The 19968-nt window shown below is 42.4% G+C and overlaps 1 pseudogene; it reads right to left on the reverse strand.

The window, feature by feature from the left end:
* The window catches only part of LOC144769647 (IgGFc-binding protein-like), a 1000379-nt pseudogene that overhangs the window by 616082 nt on the left and 364329 nt on the right, over nucleotides 1-19968 (reverse strand).

Consider the following 19968-nt stretch of genomic DNA (forward strand, 5'->3'; position numbering starts at 1 on the left):
AGGTTTTGGTGGAAAGCTGTCACAATGAAGTGCAGGCGTGGTATAGGAGCCATGCAGACCCAGGGGACATAGTACCTTGATCCTTGTTGCAAACACATAATGCTGGTTCGATGCATCAGTGTCACTCCTTCACTCATGGGGATGTGGTGATTTCACACATGCATTCAGGAAAATGCATTGGTTTCTAAAGACAAGCGTCAGAGCCATGATGCGTTGAATCCAAAGCCAATGCCCTGAGTTTCTTCACGGCCTCTGCGGCCCCAAAAGCGATGTGTCAATTCTACTCCTGCAACAGTATCGATGCGTTTGTTCTGCTTCCAGCAGACCGGAGATGAACTAATTTAATGGGTGAAAATATCTGGGTCCAATTCCAGTGTACCAGGCACAGTAGGAGGGGTAGAATCCAGCTTTCCTCAGCAGAGTCTGAGAGTAGCAGGCAGCAGGACAGCACAAGAGAAAAACGTGCCTTCCAGGTCTGTAGCCTAGCAGAAGTCCTTTAAACAGCACATCATTTCTTCTGAGTTCAGTTGTAGCTACAGAAGTGTCTGATTTGGAGAGCTCAGAGACCCAGTGTTGATACTCAAATGTGCCTTTGAAGTGGCGATGACAGCAAAGAAGTGTCTATGAAGTGCACATGCATCCTTTTAACTCGGACTACCCATCAGCCCTTTGTATGAAGTCATTCCAAAATCATTTCACATAGTATGTAGGAAAAGGGACATTTTACTCAATACACAGCATGTGAAGAATAGGATTACAATAAAAGGTAGTATTTGTAAAAACCACCAACCCTACCTCCTGTGGAATCTTCCAAATGGTGTAAGGAGATTTACCTTGCTTGTAAGGCTAAATTTGCCTCCTTTGTGGGTGAATAAAGGAACCAGGAAGGTACTCCGAAGGATGAGAGCTTTTGTGATATTTGTCTTAAACACGTTGAAGATCTAAATCATGTGGTAGTTGTATGTTTATATCTACATTCTGCACGTCGCCACTTTTTGAGAGCAATCTTTCTGAAGTACAACATAACTTCGGCTGCTGAAGCTTGTCAATGTTGTTCCCCCAAATTAAATGGCCTGTGCAAAAATGTTCCACTTTTTTAAATGTTTTTTAAATGTGTTTTAATGTTGCTTGTGTATGTTTACTGAGACACTGCACTTTATAAATGATTTGCATTGAATCTCAAACTTTAAAATGTACTCATACACTTTAATTGCACTCTATATGCTGTGACCCATGTTAGTTGTTTGTTGGGTATATTTGTATTATTGTACTTTACTAATGGTGAACTGAGCTGTATAGTCTATTTTTGCAGTCATATGTTGCATTTGTATTTGATATGCTTCGATTGGATTGTTTTTCATATGTGCACTCCTTAGGCTGTAGCACTTTATGTTGGAGTGTACTGTATGTATTGTTTTGCATATTTGCATATTTTAGGATTCCAGTACTTTGCTTTAAAGTATTGTACAGTATATTTTATTCATGCAGTTTGACATTTTATCCTTGACCTATATATGCGGTATTACTATGCAAAAAGAACAATTGATGGACAGAATGCAGAACAATGGCATATATTCACCCCAGTACGGAGATCTGGACCTAAATCCATCATTTTTTTGCTCGCCATGCCATTCCAGTTTGGACCCAGCCATATGCAAATCAGTCTTGACCCTGCACCCAATGGGAAAAGTCCAGCCCGAACTGCCAGGCCACGTCCTCCCTGGACTGGAAACAAGTATCCTGAGACCGGTTTCGGGCTTTCAGCCCTCATCAGCTAAGTTAGCTTGACTGCAGTGGCATGGAGAGCACGGGACCCATTTCTGGGCATCACAGTCCCACTTGGGGTGATAAATGCAAAAAGAACAATTGATGGAAAGAATGCAGAACAATGTCATGCATTCACCCCTGTACAGAGATCTGGGCCTAAATCCATCATTTTTTTGCTCAACATGCCATTCCAGTTAGGATCCAGCCATATGCAAATCAGTCTTGACCCTGCGCCCAATGGGAACATTCCAGCCCGAACTGCCAGGCAAGGTCCTCCCCGGTCTGGAAACAAGCATCCTAGGACCTGTTTCGGGCTTTCAGCCCTCATCAGCCAAGATAGCTTGACTCCAGTGGCATGGAGAGCACGGGACCCACGTCTGGGCATACCAGTCCCACTCAGGGTGACAAGTGCCAAAAGAACAATTGATGAACAGAATGCAGAACAATGTCATACATTCACCCCAGTACAGAGATCTGGACCTAAATCTGTCATTTTTTGCTCACCATGCCATTCCAATTTGGACCCAGCCATATGCAAATCAGTCTTGACCCTGTACCCAATGGGAACAGTCCAGCCCGAACTGCCTGGCCATGTCCTCAGTATTATTATGGGCATGCATATGTATTTTTGCACCTTATTAGCAAGTAGATGAAATACTGCATCTTACTTATGCAGCCATAGGTATTTTTAGTGATTTGTATACTGTGTCCTTTCTGTAAAGTTGTATTATGCTGTAGCAATGTTCTTTTAAAGGATATACTTCTCTATCTTCTATGTGGACCTCATTTGAATCCCACAACAACAAACAATTGTAATTGTAAATTGGCAGGTGTATATCTATTGAAGTTTAAGGGTCAGCCACTCCCTCTCTTCCTGCCCAGGAATAGCCATAAGAATGCAAATGTATGTAGATGGATACTTAGACACACATACCCTTCCTGTGTTGTGGCTGTCTAGGGAGAATGCACAAACTTTACCTGTCACCTACCCCATACGTGTATTGGAGGGAGGCTGTAATGCACACAGAGCTATAAGTGCAAAGAGATCTCCTCTTTCTAAAAGGGGCATGTCGAAAATAGTAATGATAAAGTAAATTTTACTACTACAGAGAATTTGTGCCTTACAGAACTCCTCCTTGACGTGCCACTTATCAATTTCTGAGGGGTCATCAAGGGGAGCAATACCTTCCTCAGTGGGCTCTAGGGTGGCAACAGCAGGTGCCCCATCCACCTCACTGGGAAGACATTCAGGGACTGGTTTACCATGCCCTTTGCCTTTCCCCTTTTTAGCATTTGGTGGGCCATTGTTCGAGGCTCTTGGGCAGGCATGGACTGTGTGGTAGCCTAGATCCACTCAGGTGTTCCCAACATCTCCACATCCTTCCAAGTAGTGTGCTCAAGGCTCACAGCAATCTTCGGAAGACCTGGACACCCCACACCCAAATGAAACAAGGCCATGGGATAATGACCCTCTCTGTTATTAGCCACCACAATCTGGTGAGATGCATTGGGAATGACCTGCTCTACATACATTATCGCAAGAGATCCCTCCCTCACAAGACTTATGTAATGCGATATCTGATTACTTTGCGAATAAAATCTTGGCCATTACAAGCACCTTTCCATCAGTAGCCACCGTAATGACGGATGTGGATACGACAGTGGAGATGACACCTCCCCCCGGCTTTTATGACTTCGTCCCAGTATCCCTGGAGGAAACTGCTAAAGCTATTCTTGCCAGCAAATCAGGATCTCCCTTCGATCCCTGCCCCCCTCCGGTGTTGCACCTTTTGATAGAGATGGTTAATCCAATGGTCAATAGGATAATTAATTCCTCTCTTATCACGGCAACTATCCCTAACGACTGGAAACTTGCCGCTGTCAAGCCTCTCCAAAAGAAGGCCCTTGCCGATCCTACTACCCTTTCCAACCTGCGCCCGATTTCCCTTTTGCCCATTCTTTTTAAACTGACTGAAAAGTTTGTAAATAGTCAACTGACCAACTTTTTGGAGAAGACTAACGTTCTCCATCCTAATCTGTCGGGATTTCGGTCAGAACACTCTACCGAATCAGCCCTACTCTTCACGGCAGAGACATTAAGGGCAGCAATGGACCAGGGAAAGAAGGCTGTCCTCATCCTACTTGACCTGTCGGCAGCCTTTGATACGGTCTCACATAACATCTTAGTGGACCGCCTGGCTGCCGCAGGGGTAGGAGGACGAGTGTTGGCATGGTGTAGGGACTTCCTTACCAACAGACGCCAAGTAACAGTACTAGGCCCATATCATTCTGAGGTTAAAGTCGTCAGCTCTGGGGTTCCTCAGGGCTCTAGCGTGAGCCCGGCTCTTTTCAATCTATATATGGTGCCCCTGATGAAGCTGATCGCGTCATTTAAGATCAGCGCTATTTCATATGCAGACGATACCCAGTTGATATTGGTGTTGGACAGGGAGCGGCCAGGTGCCGAGGAAGACCTGAAGGATTGTCTTGCAGCAACCTTTAAATGGATGACAAACAACCATTTAAAGTGCAATGCCGGAAAAACTGAAATCTTACCCATAGGGAACAATAACTTCTTCTCTCCAACAGTATGCTGGCCAACAGAGGCTGAAGTTCCCCCCAACACAATTACCTCCGCCCGCAATCTGGGCATTAAATTTGATCATCAGTTATCTTTTAAACCTCAGGCCGTGGCAGTAGCAGGCATGTGCTTTCAGATCATCAAAGCACTAAGGAAGTTTTTTGATCTTCTTCCGCTATCGGCGAGGAAAACAGTCGCCGTGGCCCTAATCAATTCTAGACTAGATTACTGCAATGGACTATATGTTGGAGCAAATAAAACTGTTCTCCATAAATTACAAATGGTCCAAAATGCGGCGGCCCGCCTTGTACTACGTCTGTCCCGTAGGTCGTCAGCCTCAGCAGCATTAAACACTCTTCATTGGCTGCCAATAGGCAAAAGAATCCTGTTTAAACTTCTCCTGATCACCTTCAGGGCATTTCACCAACGCGGCCCAACCTACTTATGTAATAGGTTTAAAAGGTACTACCCAACTCGTTGTCTGAGATCCGAGCATCAGTGTTTACTCACTCCCCCCCATTTTAAACTGGCCACAAAAGGTGGCAAATCCCTTTCAGTGTTGGGCACTAAAGCCTGGAATAAACTTCCTCTCTTGTTGCGGTTGATTCCCCAGGAAGCCCCCTTCAGGAAAGCTTTAAAAACCTGGATTTTCTCTTTATCTGATGCCACCTGTAGAACTTTGGTGTAGTGTGCGTGTAATACTTAAATACATCTGCTGTTTTCCCCCAACTCCTCCATCTGAGTTGTGTTTGAGCGCCAAGATACTCCCTGGAGTGAAAGCTGCGCGGTAGAAATGCCTTTTACATTACATTACATTACATTACATACACCTGCTGATTCCTTACCATATTCATGCTGGCACCTGTATCCCTTAGAAACCTCAACACCTTGCCTATTTATGGTGACCCATTGCCTTTACCTAGTAGAATTAGAGGGCACATGGATTTTAGAAAACCATCTCACTGTCACCCATGGACACTTGGGTAACCCAAATAACCCCCCCCCCCCCCATTTAACTGGGACAAACACTTCCCCCAGCACCACACTAGTCAACCCTGAAATCTTGCCTCCAGTGTGAGGGTGTGCTATTTTTGGACACTTGGGATCCTCTTTGTAGTTTCCATATTCACCGCACTCATAGCGCTTGGGAGTTCTGGGCTGTTGACTTTGTCAGGGTAGTGTTTATTCTTGTGGTCGGATTGGGAATGAGAACCAGACCCTTTCCCCTGTGAGTTGTTGTGGGGGCTTTTAGAGAACTCTGTCTTTTTATCTCCCCCCCTTCTTCTGGTGGGAACCCTGATTACCCCTTTGGGAGTCCCTTTCCATATACCTTCTTGAACACTCTGGTGCTGACCCCGATGTCCTCCTCCTCAGCAGGCTTCCTAGGGTCAGAAAGCTTACTATCTACCAGGTATTGGTGCACCTCTGTAAAACAAGGCTTAAGCATGTGCTCCTTCAAAATCAAGTTGTACAGCCCTGAATAATTATCTACTTCGCTGACCCTCACCCAACCCTCCAGTACCTTGCTAGCATATACTTAACAGCCCACACATCTCTGTGATGTGATCTTGTAACTGGCCCTGAACCTCTGTCTGTATTTCTCAGGCGTCAGCCTGAACTTGTTGAAGAGGATGACCTTCCTAGCAGTGTAACACGTCTAGTCCCCTTCACCTCTAGTGTGAGAAGTGTATCCATCCTCACTCTGGGCATGTATCCCATACAGTACAACCCCAGGAAACCTCTGGGAGCTTGTGCACTCCTAGAGCCAGTTCATAAACTACAAACCATTTGTTTTTGTCATTCTCCCTCCACATACCTGGGCATCAAATCTTTGGGTATCCAAACTCTGACCACAGTAGTAGACACTGCAGGTATGCTGCCACCATTACTGCTGTACTCCATTTGTGTTACTCTGATAACCAGCTCACTGATGTTTAGCTGTTGGTTTAGCTTCCTCCCTTCCAGACCAAACTTCTTCTCCTCTAAAGCATGTTCCTTCCTAAATTTCAGTTTGGCAAGATTTTATTCCGTCTCTTACTTGAATGTGGTAGGCTCCGGCTGGAGCTTCCTTTCCTCCCTCCTGTCTACCAGCTCCTCTGTGGATAGGTGCTTTGAGCAGACACTGCTTCCTACTCTGGTAATCACCCCAGCATCCAGCATAATTGTTGGCACCCTCCACAGGTAGTTCCACAGCCACAACAGATTTCAGAATTGGGTCATCCTCCTTCTCCTCAAGAAAGTCCTGCTCCTCCTCCAGATTATTATCCCCTGTAACCGCATTCTCTGACCAGTCCCTCAAGACTTTCTGCATCTCCAACTTCTGGGTGCAGCCTCTTGTAGTAACTTAAAAATCTCTCAGCTGAGCCACATTGTAGACCTCTAACCTGGCCATCTCAACCTCAATTCCGGCAGGTGCAGGTGCTGCTTATCCAGAGTGAGACATAATTTAGCAGAAAAGTCAAAATGTCATTCAGTGAGAGTTTAAAAGGTTCGAATTGGTCTTAGTATAGAGTTGTTGTGAACAATTTGTTACCATATATTATTGGACTAACTGAAGTCCTATCCTCAGCTCTGATCATCAATGTTAAAACAGGGGTTTCTAGTCAACAAAGGTATGCACCCTGTCTAAGCAGGAACCAGCACTCTAGTCAGGGTAAGCTAGATACACATTAAAAGATAACATCTGCGTACCATCCAGACACACACACACACACACCAATACAATGAAAGCATCACAAAAAGACTACAACATGTTTAGAAAAATGTGATAAACAAATGAAGACCAAAATGACACAAAATTCAATAAGTCGATGTTGAGATATGATTTTTCAAAGAATAAGTGTAAAATAGCCCTAAAAAGCAAATAGCCCTTTTAGAGGTCACTTGAGGTCGTGCTGGATCGGGGCAAGTGAACAGTTCAAGCCTACTCGGATGGAGACTGGGCCTGGTACAGGAGCCATGGAGGCGTGGGGAACAGAGGACTGTGCATATGGTCTCAAGTGCATATAGCGGGATAGATGAGACGGTCAGCCCTGCAGTCATGGAAAAGCACTGATTTCACACACATATTGAGGATGATGCATTGGCTTCTGAAGATGAACATCAGAGCATCGGTGTGTTGATTCCAAATCTGATGCACAGAGTTTCTCCACACTTGTCAAAGGAATGCAGCAATCGCCTTTCAGTGGTGGTGGCGATGCAGTAGTTTCAGTTCTGTATCGATGCGGATGCACCAGGTTTCTCCACACTTTTTAAAGGGATGCATTGATCATTCTTCTGTGGTGACAGCAATGCATTTGTCAATGCAGCAGTTCTGGTGGTGCTGCTCGGGTGCCAAAAGCGATGCCCTAATTTTACTTCCACAACAGGGCTCCAGCAGACTGGAGATGCAGCAACTTAATTGGTGCAAGTATCTGGGACCACTTCTTTTTTACCAGGTGCAGGGGTAGAGCCTTTGAGTCCCCTGAATCTCAACAAAATGAGGCCCTTGGAGATCACTTCAGTGCAAGTCTAGTTCTCCTCAGCAGAGTCAGAGAGCAGTAGGCAGTAGGGTAGCACAACAGAAAAGCAGGCTTTCCAGGTCAGCAGTCCTGCAAGGAGTCCTTTAAGCAGCACAGCAGTTCTTCTGACAGGGTTTCAGTAGTAAATGCAGAATTGTCTGATTTGGTGGGGTAAGAGACCCATTACTTATACCCAAATGTGTCTTTGAAGTGGGGGTGACTTCAAAGAAGGGCCTTTAAAATGTGTAAGTATCCTTTCAACTAAGATTTTGGCCCCGTACTACCTGTGGGGGCAATCATCCCTTTGTGTAGGGCCAGGGCACTATCTAATGATGGGGTCTGCCCCTCCCTCCATTCCTGCCCAGGAAGAGCCATTGAGAATGCAGATATATGTTGATGGGTACTTAGACACACCTAGCCTTCCTTTGTTTGTGGCTGTCTAGAGGTAATGCACAAAGTATAGCTGTTACCCACCCCAGACATGTATTGGAGGCAGGATGCAAGGCACACAGAGCTATAAGTGCAGAGAAATATCCATTTTTTTTGGGCCATTTCTAAGATAGTAATGTTAAATCAAATGTAACCAGTAAAGATAGTTTCTCAGTGCAATTCCAAAGATACAAAACAAGAGGCAGCCACTCTATTCTGGTCAGTAATTGCAGCTTAAAATTGTATTAAGGAATCCCCACGGTTAACCTATGGGAAGAGTATGCCTCACAGCAGTGAAAAACGCATTTAGCTGGTTGTCACTACCTGGACAAGTAAAACGTAAAAGTACATGTCCTACCTTTTACTTACATAGCACCTGGCTCTATGTACTATCCAGGGCCTACCTTATGGACAACATCGTGTATTAAAAGGGACGTTTAAGGCTTTGCAATGGGTTTTAAATTTCAAGTCAAAGTGGAAGTAAACTAGACACACTGGCATTTCAGTAGCAGGCATGAGACAGGTTTGAAAGGCTACTTGTGTGGGTGGCACAATGAGTGTTGCAGGTTCACTAGTAGCATTTAGGTTACAGGCCCTGGGTATATGGTATTCCACGTTACAAGGGACTTATAAATGAACTAAATATGCCAGTTGTGTATACACCAATATTACTGTGTTTAAGGGAGAAGCACATGCACTTGAGCACTGGTCAGCAGTGATAAAGTGCTCAGAGTTCTAAGCCAACAAAAAGATACAGCAAATAGAGGAGTTAAGCAGACAAAAGGTTTGGAGGAAGACATCCTAAAGATGACAGGTCTAGAAATCACCAATAACAGATATGGTATGTGGGGCAGGCAATATAGTCCTGTCACCTTAATAAGGCCAAGGAAATGGGGTGTTTGTATCTTCTGCCCAAATTCTACAGAGCAGAGAGTGCCGAAAACTCAGTGACCTCAATATATTCTCCCGCACTGCAGTGGCATTCTTATTAGGGAAGACCAATTGTGGATAATTAGGTGCAGCATTTGATTTTCTTATATATCTTGCTTGTGCTTTTTCAAGTAAAAAACATAAGCAACAAGCAAAGAGGTATTCACCATTCATTGGGGAAACAAGTTGGGTAAGAGCCAGCAAGCACTTTTCAACATTGGACGTAATAAAAGCAGTCTGAGGAACAAGTGTATTTCAGTAAATTGAGAACGTTTGTAACAGATGGTAAAGAAATTGAGAAGTATTTGTTAAAGAGCTCTAAATAGGGCAGACAAATCAATCAATACTCAAGGCTGCATTGGCTGGTCCAGGCTTACCTTTGAAGATGCCACAGCAAGGTGGCTGGGTCCGAAATGAAGACTGTGATTAGGAGATCTATGCATACAGGGGCATAGGCAATGGCCCCTTTACTGCTCTCACTACAATACATGGTCGCACACCAGTAATCTTTTTTGGAAGCATAGCTGTGTGGGGGAAGCATAGCTGTGTGGAGCTAATCAGATTTTTCCCTGAAATCAAGATATAACAAGGTCTCCTGATTTACAGACGATTGTTCTTTTTGAAGACAGTCCTCAACTAAGAAACATGTCACTAATTTATGACCATTTTTTACGTTTAAGACATCCTAGATACAATTTTTCCAACCTTAAAATTATTTTAAGGCTATCCTGCCAATTTACTAATGTTTATATCAGTGCTTAGTTTGTAAAATAGTAAGCCCCAGGGCCCTTATTAGGGGGCCACTGCAGCTTGTAGCACCCATGCTAGGCCACTGAAAACGAGTGGAGTGGGTGGGATTCATTATTCAGTCTTAATTAGAGGTGGGTTTAGTGTGCGTAGTGGGGCTACGCATAGCTCCACGAAATGGGGAGGAAGCTACACCCACCCACACACTTCGCGTAGCCCCACTACGCGCCGCCCGCCTCCACAGCACTCTTCTACATGCCCAATTTAATGTTAAACAGAGTAAAAGTAATTAAAAAAGACTTACCTGAGATGCTGCGTCCTGGGGTCCCTCTTCCTGCTGTCGCCGACTTCTTCCAGACAAATGCGCATGCGCGGGCGCCTGCGCATGCGCATTTGTCTGGAAGAAGTCGGCCCGACAGCAGGAAGAGGGAGCCCCGGGACACCGCATCTCAGGTAAGTCCTTTTTAATTACTTTTACTCTGTTTAACTTTAATTTGGGTATTTAGAAGAGGGCGGGAGGGAGGCGAGCAACTTTGCTCCGCCATGGCTTGTGCGTAGTGTTGCCTACTACGCCTACTTTGCGAATCGCGAAGTAGGCAACACTACTCACACTCCATGGACGGAGCGGAGCACTGCGCCCACCATTAGTCTTAATCTTTATTGGATAATGTTAGACAGTTGTCGGGCTCAGCTCAACATTAGACAGACAGCACCACCATGTGGTGAGCTGTTATTAGTGTTGATGCCGAACATAGAAAACCATCAGACAGAATAGCACGCCTGTTTACGATTGACTTTCCTGTTTCATGACAGTCTAAGATTACTGTCCTTCATAGACAAAGGGCTTTACTGCCTCAAAGCAGTCATAAGACTTTATACAAATGTGGACACATTTTAAAACTTTCCTAAATATACAAAAGTGGACATAGTTTTAAAACTCTCCTAAACATTACTGATTTAAGAATGTTTAAGATTATCTTAAACCATGGAAAGAACATAATATATTGCTAGGCCTAACACCTTATGTCAAGGGCCTTATCACCAAACCATAATATGCTATGCAACATTACCACCCTGTTTTAAAACAAATAAAAAAAATATTTGTTAGATCCTTACCCTGACTTGACCATATTCAAATCTTATTAGAGAGATTATGTAGTTGTAGACTTTGATTGTTACAAAGCTGATATAGGACACTCTTGTATTTCCTCTATTCTCGTTTTTAGCCTCGATATTGAATACTGGCAGCGAGTTGTCCGCACCACAGGTCTTGGCGATGGTGTAGGTGCACGTGCCCTGGAAGTCGTAGTTGCGGCTGTCGAATGAGTGGATATGTGTGTCTCCCCACCCCCAGCATACAGATTCTGATTGTGGGACACACACTGGGCTGCCCTTGATGACCTGGCATGTCTCCTTCTTCCGACAGGACATTGAGCTGCAGGATGGGGTGGGACTCCCTGTAACGATAGAAGAAGGTGTGACTCAGCATATGAATATTTTATAAGATACAGAAAATTTAGTTACCAGTAAATGTAGGGTCCGTTTGCAAAGTTATTTGGGAGTTTAAGTACAAGGCAAGCACATTAATAGATGCATTTACAACAGTGAAACGGTTTCCCTGATTCAATGATTCAAGGAATTAGGAGGGTAAGGTACTCACAACCAAGATTTTCTCTCTGGGTTTAGGATTTGGGTGTTTCAGGGATGGTACATGGGAAATAGTGAAAACTCTCAAGTTTATCGGTATTCGCCGAATAATTACCTAAATGCATATTCATTCTGCGAAACAGTCCCAAAGTTTGTTTCCCCATAGAGAGAAAATCTCGGATCTCTTTCAAGCTAAAATTGCCTATATTTACGCTCTATCAGAAATAGCAAATTCCTGTATTAGGCCTGCAATGGCAACTTCTATACCTTCCGGTGAGATCTTGCCCCTGGGGGGGATGCCCAGGCTCCTTACCTTCCCTCTCATGTCATTTGAGGTGACTGATAGGCTTCTGGACCATGTTAAATCAGGTTCCCCTTTAGACCTCTGCCCTCTTAAGGTGCTGAAAACCCACAGGGAGATTACAATCCCCCGTTAATGACATTCATGAATAAGGCCATCTCAGAGGGAGTCTATCCCTCGCTGTGGAAAATAGCGGTGGTGAAACCTTTATTGAAGAAACCCTATTTGGATCCGGGCGATCTCTTTGCTCCCCATTCCTGCTAAGATTTTGGAGGTTTATCTAAATTGCCATCTGAGTACCTTTCTAAAAGACCACCATCTTCTGGATGGTTCTCAACATGGTTTTAGGAGATGCCATAGTACGGAGACAAATTAAAGGGGGGAACCGTCCCTGGTCCCACCAAGCTGCACAGCCATGCCTTAGTATGAATCCAATGAATTAAATTCAGCCATATTTTTGTTACCGTTCATCCATATATTAATCCTCCTATTTCAACCATTTTTAACTCTTCATTCAATTCGTTTTATCCATATCTTTACGCAGATCATAAACAAGCTTAAGGGCACAGGTTGGTTCACATGTCAAGATGTTTATTAGAATCACCCAATGCATTTCGGGAAAAACGATTTCCCTTCGTCAGGGGCAGGGGTATCTATAAAAAAAAATCCATAAATACATTACCATTAATTGTTAAAATGTTTACAACACTAAATCTATGCATAAACAAAATGCCTCTCATTGCCTTTTAACAACTCTGTAAACTGTGTTTATGAAAAAGTATTGCATCCTCCTACTTTTACTCAATGTAGCTCTCATAATTATTTCCATGTTAGTTACAACTCAAGCTGCTGTTCCGATTCCCCACTTTTTAAAACAAAAGACACAGTATGTCTGTTTACAATCTCAAACTCCTGGCTCTTTGTTAACTGACTATTTGGTGGCTATTTCCTGCTGCCATATTTAGCTCCTCCCCGTACCCTCAGGTGTACGATCATTTGTTAAACAAGCCCGCCATCAAAACCTTAGCGCGCTCCCTTCAGTGAAAGTTAAACAGCACAACTACATCTCCCAGAATGCTATGTCCACTCTCTAAAACAAGAACATAACACCCCTATAATCCCCTCTATACCCTATGGTGGTATGAGCTGCTTAGTGGTTAAACATGTCCCACTGGGTAAAAGTTCGTGCTGAAAACAACTTTTGAATTAATTTTTTAAAAAATGAGTCTCCATGGCAGTTTATATTAATCTTCTTATATGTGTATTTTTTAAACTCCCCCAGACTCCTTATGTCCATGGTTTCATCAAGACCGGGAACACAATTCCATGCCGAACTTCATTTATTATTCTTCAGTTCTTTACTGATTTTTATGTTACCGTGCTCTTCATCCTTTTAAGCATGGGTGCAACTCAACAATAGAGACGAAAAACATTGAATTTGTATGATAGGGTGGTGAGATGCACTCCTTTTTTCCTTGTTTTTCTGTTTACACCATATTTAAACTGATTCCACTTGTTTGGCGTGCAAACTTGTTCTGCGCTTCGCCTCTTGCGCTGCATTCAAAACAAATTAAAGGGGGGGAACCGTCCCTGGTCCCACCAAGCTGCACAGCCATGCCTTAGTATGAATCCAATGAATTAAATTCAGCCATTTTTGGCAGCGCAGAACAAGTTTGCACGCCAAACAAGTGGAATCAGTTCAATGTTTTTTGTCTCTATTGTTGAGATTGCACCTCGGCAGAAAGATAATGGCCACTATTATGGGGGTTGGAGGCATTGGTATGCCCATTGGGGGCAGCCCCAGCCCTACACTAAGAAAAAAAATAGTCTGTGATGCCTAGTAGGCTTTCTGCCCAGGGATGCAGATCTAGGCTATTGCCTCACCTAGGGGAGACAGAAAGACTTCCGTCCATTTATGTGGGGTGGGAAATTGGCCAGCAGCTCCTACCTCTCTCTTATAAAAAAGATCCCTATTGTTTAGTGTGCTTTCTGCTCAGTGTGTGCATATCAGGAGTAATAACCCCCATCTGCCCCCCAAGTGGGCAGAAAGAGTGTTCTGATTGTATTTGGGGGTGGGGTAATTGGCATGCCCATTCTGGGCAACCCCCACCCTTACACCATGGAAAAAAGAATCCCTGCCCTACTAGTGGGACTTCTGACCTTCTGGAGGGGGGGGGGTTCATTGGCTGATTACCCTACATGCCCCCCAGGGAGGGCAGAAAGAATGAATATTTACAGAAACGTTGGGGGAGCAAAACCCCTTATCCAAGGGCTGCTCCTCCCTCCCTAATTTCCATTGGGTGGATCCTTGCTGGGGATCACCCTCCTGTGGCGATCCCCAAGCAGGGATCCACTAGGGAGGATACCTCTTATTTCTGCCTACATGGTCAGGGGGCTGAGATTATCCTAGGGGCACATTGGTAGTGAAAATGTAACAAGCCGATCGGCTCATTTCAGTTTCGGTTTGAAATGATGTGAGTGTGCCATGCGCACTGATTGTCATTTCACTGAAAAAATTAAGTTCACCCACAACATCAACCCTAAAGAGATCGACTTCCTGGACACAAATGTTTATATTAAATCAAATAAAATACACACAATGGTCTACAGAAAGAAAACTGCCACCAATAGTGTACTACATGATTCGAGTTTTCATCCCCAATCCCTTCAAAAGAGCATTCCGTATGGGGATTTTATAAGAATGAAGAGGAATTGCTCAGAACCAAAGGAAATGGAAACTAAATTTAGGGAAACCAAGAACCATTACCTCAAAAGGGGATATAAATAAAGAGACATTCATCATGGCGAACAAAAGGCAAGGCTGAAAACATGGGCAGAGACTCTGGTAGACAACAGGAAATTGATGGATAATAAAACAACCAAAATATAGGATAACACACCACGATTAATCCTGACCTACAGCAAAGATAGGTTCCAAATCAAGCAAATTCTAACAAAGTATTGGAATGTCCTGAAAAAAGACCCGGACATTGGAAACCTAATCGGGGACCGTCATCTTAAATCTTACAGAAAGGCTCCTTCATTATCCGATACTCTAGTCATCAGCCATTTTGAAACGAAAAAATCATAAACAAGGCTACAAACTAGACACAAAGGATTTGTGAAATGCGTGAGCTGCAAGGCTTGTAAAATTGGACTAAATTTAAAATCAGTCAGAGATCCCAAAGGGTGTCTTTTTGAAATCAAGGAAACCATCACATGTGACACATCATATGTAGTGTATCTTATTGAGTGCTACTGTGGGAAGAGATACATTGGTAGCACCATCTGTCCACTCAAGAAGAGGATACTTGGAAGAGAATACTTGAACATATACGGGCTGTCATAAATAGTGATATGTCATATGCAGTGGCCAAACATATGAACACCCATATAGGCAAAAGATGGTTGAACATTAAATATTCTGGTCTGGTCACAATACCGCCACATGAAAGGGGAGGCAACAGGACTCTAAAGTTAAGACACCTGGAATCAAAACTCCTCATCAGGCTCAAAACCAAGACCCCAAAATGTCTAAACGGGAATGAGGAAATGCATGTTCATCTATAAAGCATCAAAATGAACATTGTATGGGAGAAACAATGGAACCGCAACTATATTGGTACAATAAAGACAATTAAAGTGGACAAATGCCAATCGCTAGCGCAACAGTTGAGGATAGGTTCATAATCCATGGGACTGCGAACATAAACTGAGAATTGTTGTATATGAATGTAACAGTAGTTCTTTTCTTTTTAATGCATAAGGGTTTAGTCTCAGCAATACATCCATAAATGGACCGATGAGACTAGGAGCGGGGATGTAAAAATGTGCTAAATATTATAAACAGGCATTTAGCCTATATGAAACTGACACTGAGTATAGAAGAGGTCGCCTGAGTATATGCTTAAAACTGTGCTTCAATCCCCAAAACTTTTGGGATACGGACATTGTCATTAATAAATAATTTGTGATGAGTTTGTTTATCTACTATAGAAATAGCACAGTCATTAATTAATACAAGAGTTTGGCGAGATTTTATATACAAGAGTTAACCGTAGCCCAAATGTGAGCTTCCTAATCCAGTAGGCTTTTGCTGGAGATATGCTGTATGCATTAAGAATATGTTTGAAAAAATCTGTTTGAAATGCCAACTACTAGTACCACAATGCCTCATTGTGGGCAACTGTGGATGCATAGTATAAATAGCAGAAATAGACAAGAGACCAGAACGAGAAGTTCGAAACGCGTAGGAGGAGGAGATCTTTGTATGAATAAAGAGCTGAATTAATCAAGGAGAGTGCTGCGTACTTTTTCATTTTGTGGAGATATTTATGCGAGAACTAGCCCTTTTCTCGCCGCGAGCACTATCTGTAAAATGTTCCCCCCACCAAGGACTGAAATCGTTGAATCATATATATATTCACTGAAAAAACCATAGGTTTGACACCAGTTATAGTTAGCTGGAAATTTTACTCGCATAAAACCAATGAAATTCTCACGTTATAGTTAGTTGGACTCACTATAACTTGCGCGTGCAATGCACTGCTGATGACGTCACATATTACATCACTCATGACATGGTCAGTGACATCAGTCATGACATCACTGATGACACTATCCAGTGAATGTGTGTCTTTTTAAAAAATAAATATGTGTTATATATGTATATGTAAAAGTTGATGGAAGAATAAAAGTTTAAATAAGTGATTACTTGGATGTTTTTAAAAAAAAATTTGATTGGTTAACTGGTTTATTAAGTGTATCTTAGTGAATACATATATTAGAGAGTAATGTTTAAATATTTAAATATATGTATTAGTGTTTCAATTTGTGTATAAGTGGTTGCATGGGTTGGTGAGTAGCTACATGTGTATGTATATGGGTTATTAGATGTTTTTGTTAGTATCAGTATGAGTGTTTGTATGGTTTGGTGGGGGTATTACTTAACACATAGATGCATGAATGACTGACTCTCTCTTTGTATGTGTTTTGAAGACAGCATATGTGCAGGACTGTATGGGTGAAAGAGTGTGTATATGTGTGTGTTAGTGAGTGAATGACTGTCTCACTAGTGTCTTTATCAGTAACTACATATGTTTTAATCTAATATATGTGAATATTGATGTATATAAGTGAGTATATGTGAGAGAAAGAGATTGTAAGAGTTACTGTTTAGATAAGTATGTGTTTCTATAAGTGATTGTTTAAGAGAGTAAGTATGTGTAAGTTTCCATAGAAGTAAGGGGGTTGTGTGTGTATAGCTGTATATGCAAATAAATGGATGTTCAGTAGTTTATTTGCATGTGTGAATATGTGTGAGAGTATCTTTTGCATGACTGTCGGTGTGTAACAGGATGTATAGGTGTATCACTACATATCATGAGTGAGTATATGTACGAGTGACTATATAGAACTGTTGATCAATGAGTGGATGTGTATATAGATGGTGGAATTATTGAATTGGTTGTTGTAACTGGTATGGGTATCTCCATTTTTTTGAAAATGTTAGTTTCTATTTTTGAATATGTGTTTCAAGGGTTACATTACAGTGAAAAGAGGTATGTCACTCTGTCACAAGGATGGTGTCATCAGTGATGTCATGACTGATGTCACTGACCATGTCATGAGTGATGTAATATGTGACGTCATCAGCAGTGCATTGCACGCGCAAGTTATAGTGAGTCCAACTAACTATAACGTGGGAGTTTCATTGGTTTTATGCGAGTAAAATTTCCAGCTAACTATAACTGGTGTCAAACCTATGGTTTTTTCAGTGAATTTCATAGGTTTTGTAAATGCTATTTCCTAACTATAACGTGTGTAAAACCTATGGTTTTTTCAGTGAATTTCATAGGTTTTTTAAATGCTACTTCCTAACTATAACGTGTTTAAAACCTATGGTTTTTTCAGTGAATATATATATATATATATATATAAAATTTCTATGGCAAAATGAAACCCCTCATTTTGTTCCTTTTCAAATTAAATGTATTAAGTGTTACGACTTTATTCCAATCAAGATGACTTCAGGTGTGCCATATTTTTGTCATAAGTAAGACTGTTAGCGTTGTAGTTGTTCTTTAGAACACTCTGGGACATTCTGTCATTGGGCTATAGTTGGGCTACATCTGGCTGATATCTGGGCTACATTTTGGCTCTTTTGGCTCTGGTGGCCATCTTGGGAGACTGCATATCAGAATTTTTTAATGAAATATAAGAGGATTTGAGAAGTCACTCAAAATGTGCCCTAATTTTTCTTTCTTCAGCACTAATCATAATTTCTATGGCAAAATGAACCCCCTCATTTTGTTCCTTTGCAAATTAAATGTTTTAAGTGTTAACACTTTATTCCAATCAAGATGACTTCAGGTGTGCCATACTTTTGTCATAAGTAAGACTGTTAGTGCTCTAGTTGTTCTCTAGAACACTCTGGGACATTCTGTCATTGGGCTGTAGTTGGGCTACATCTGGCTGATATTTGGGCTACATTTGTTTTTTTTTGTCTCTGGTGGCCATCTTTGGGCTACATTGGGCTACATTGGGCTACATTTGGGCTCTAACATATATAGAGCCCAATGTAGCCCAATATATATTTTTTCAAAGTTAATTTTCTCAGCAACTACTGAACAGATTTACACCATTCAAAGAAAAGCGTAATCTGCAAGCCGGACTCTACCTTTCTACCAAATTTCTTATAAATCCATTCAGCCGTTCGAGCTGTAGCCGTGTCTAAACGTCCCATGGAAAATAACATGGGGAAAACACGTTTTGGGACCCCCCTTTTATCTCAGCCTCCACTTGATGAATCCCCCCCAACCTTTCAGGGAAGGAGCGGAGCGGAGCAGGCCATCTTCTTTGATAAATTTGCAAAGATTCGTCCACCGGCGCCAAAGTTATTCTCAATAGAATGTTGCGGATTTCCTATGGAAACTAGGTCCTAACTACTGTCATTGGGCTATAGTTGGGCTACATCTGGCTGATATTTGGGCTACATTTTGGCTCTTTTGTCTCTGGTGGCCATCTTGGGAGACTGCATATCAGAATTTTTTTAATGAAATATAAGAGGATTTCAGAAGTCACTCAAAATGTGCCCTAATTTTTCTTTCTTCAGCACTAATCATAATTTCTATGGCAAAATGAACCCCCTCATTTTGTTCCTTTGCAAATTAAATGTTTTAAGTGTTAACACTTTATTCCAATCAAGATGACTTCAGGTGTGCCATACTTTTGTCATAAGTAAGACTGTTAGCGCTCTAGTTGTTCTTTAGAACACTCTGGGACATTCTGTCATTGGGCTATAGTTGGGCTACATCTGGCTGATATTTGGGCTACATTTGTTTTTTTGTCTCTGGTGGCCATCTTTGGGCTACATTGGGCTACATTTGGGCGCTAACATAGATATAGCCCAATGTAGCCCAATATATATTTTTTCAAAGTTAATTTTCTCAGCAACTACTGAACAGATTTACACCATTCAAAGAAAAGCGTAATCTGCGAGCCGGACTCTACCTTTCTACCAAATTTCTTATAAATCCATTCAGCCGTTCGAGCTGTAGCCGTGTCTAAACGTCCTATGGAAAATAACATGGGGAAAACACGTTTTGGGACCCCCCTTTTATCTCAGCCCCCACTTGACGAATCCCCCCAAACTTTCTGGGAAGGAGCGGAGCGGAGCAGGCCATCTTCTTTGAGAAATTCGCAAAGATTCGTCCACCGGCGCCAAAGTTATTCTCAATAGAATGTTGCGGTTTTCCTATGGAAACTAGGTCCTAACTATAACTACCTACTGGCGACCGCCAGTAGGTAATATATATATATATATATATATATATATATATATTCGTGCTCAGTGGGGTGTCCAACAATAGGCATCACTCGAATGCAGCTTCGCTTTTCCCCGTAAAAGCTTTTCTTTATTTATTGGCATGCGTGTCCTCAATTCTCAGTTATTTGCAGCATACCCCCGCAGCCTGACGCGTTTCGTGGCTTCACTTCTTCAGAGGCTGAGCGGGCGGAAGAGGCATTGCGGGTCACGCCTCCCTTTTAAACAACATCATACGCTG

The sequence above is a fragment of the Lissotriton helveticus genome, chromosome 7 (genome assembly GCF_964261635.1).
Source record: "Lissotriton helveticus chromosome 7, aLisHel1.1, whole genome shotgun sequence".
NCBI lineage: Eukaryota > Metazoa > Chordata > Amphibia > Caudata > Salamandridae > Lissotriton > Lissotriton helveticus.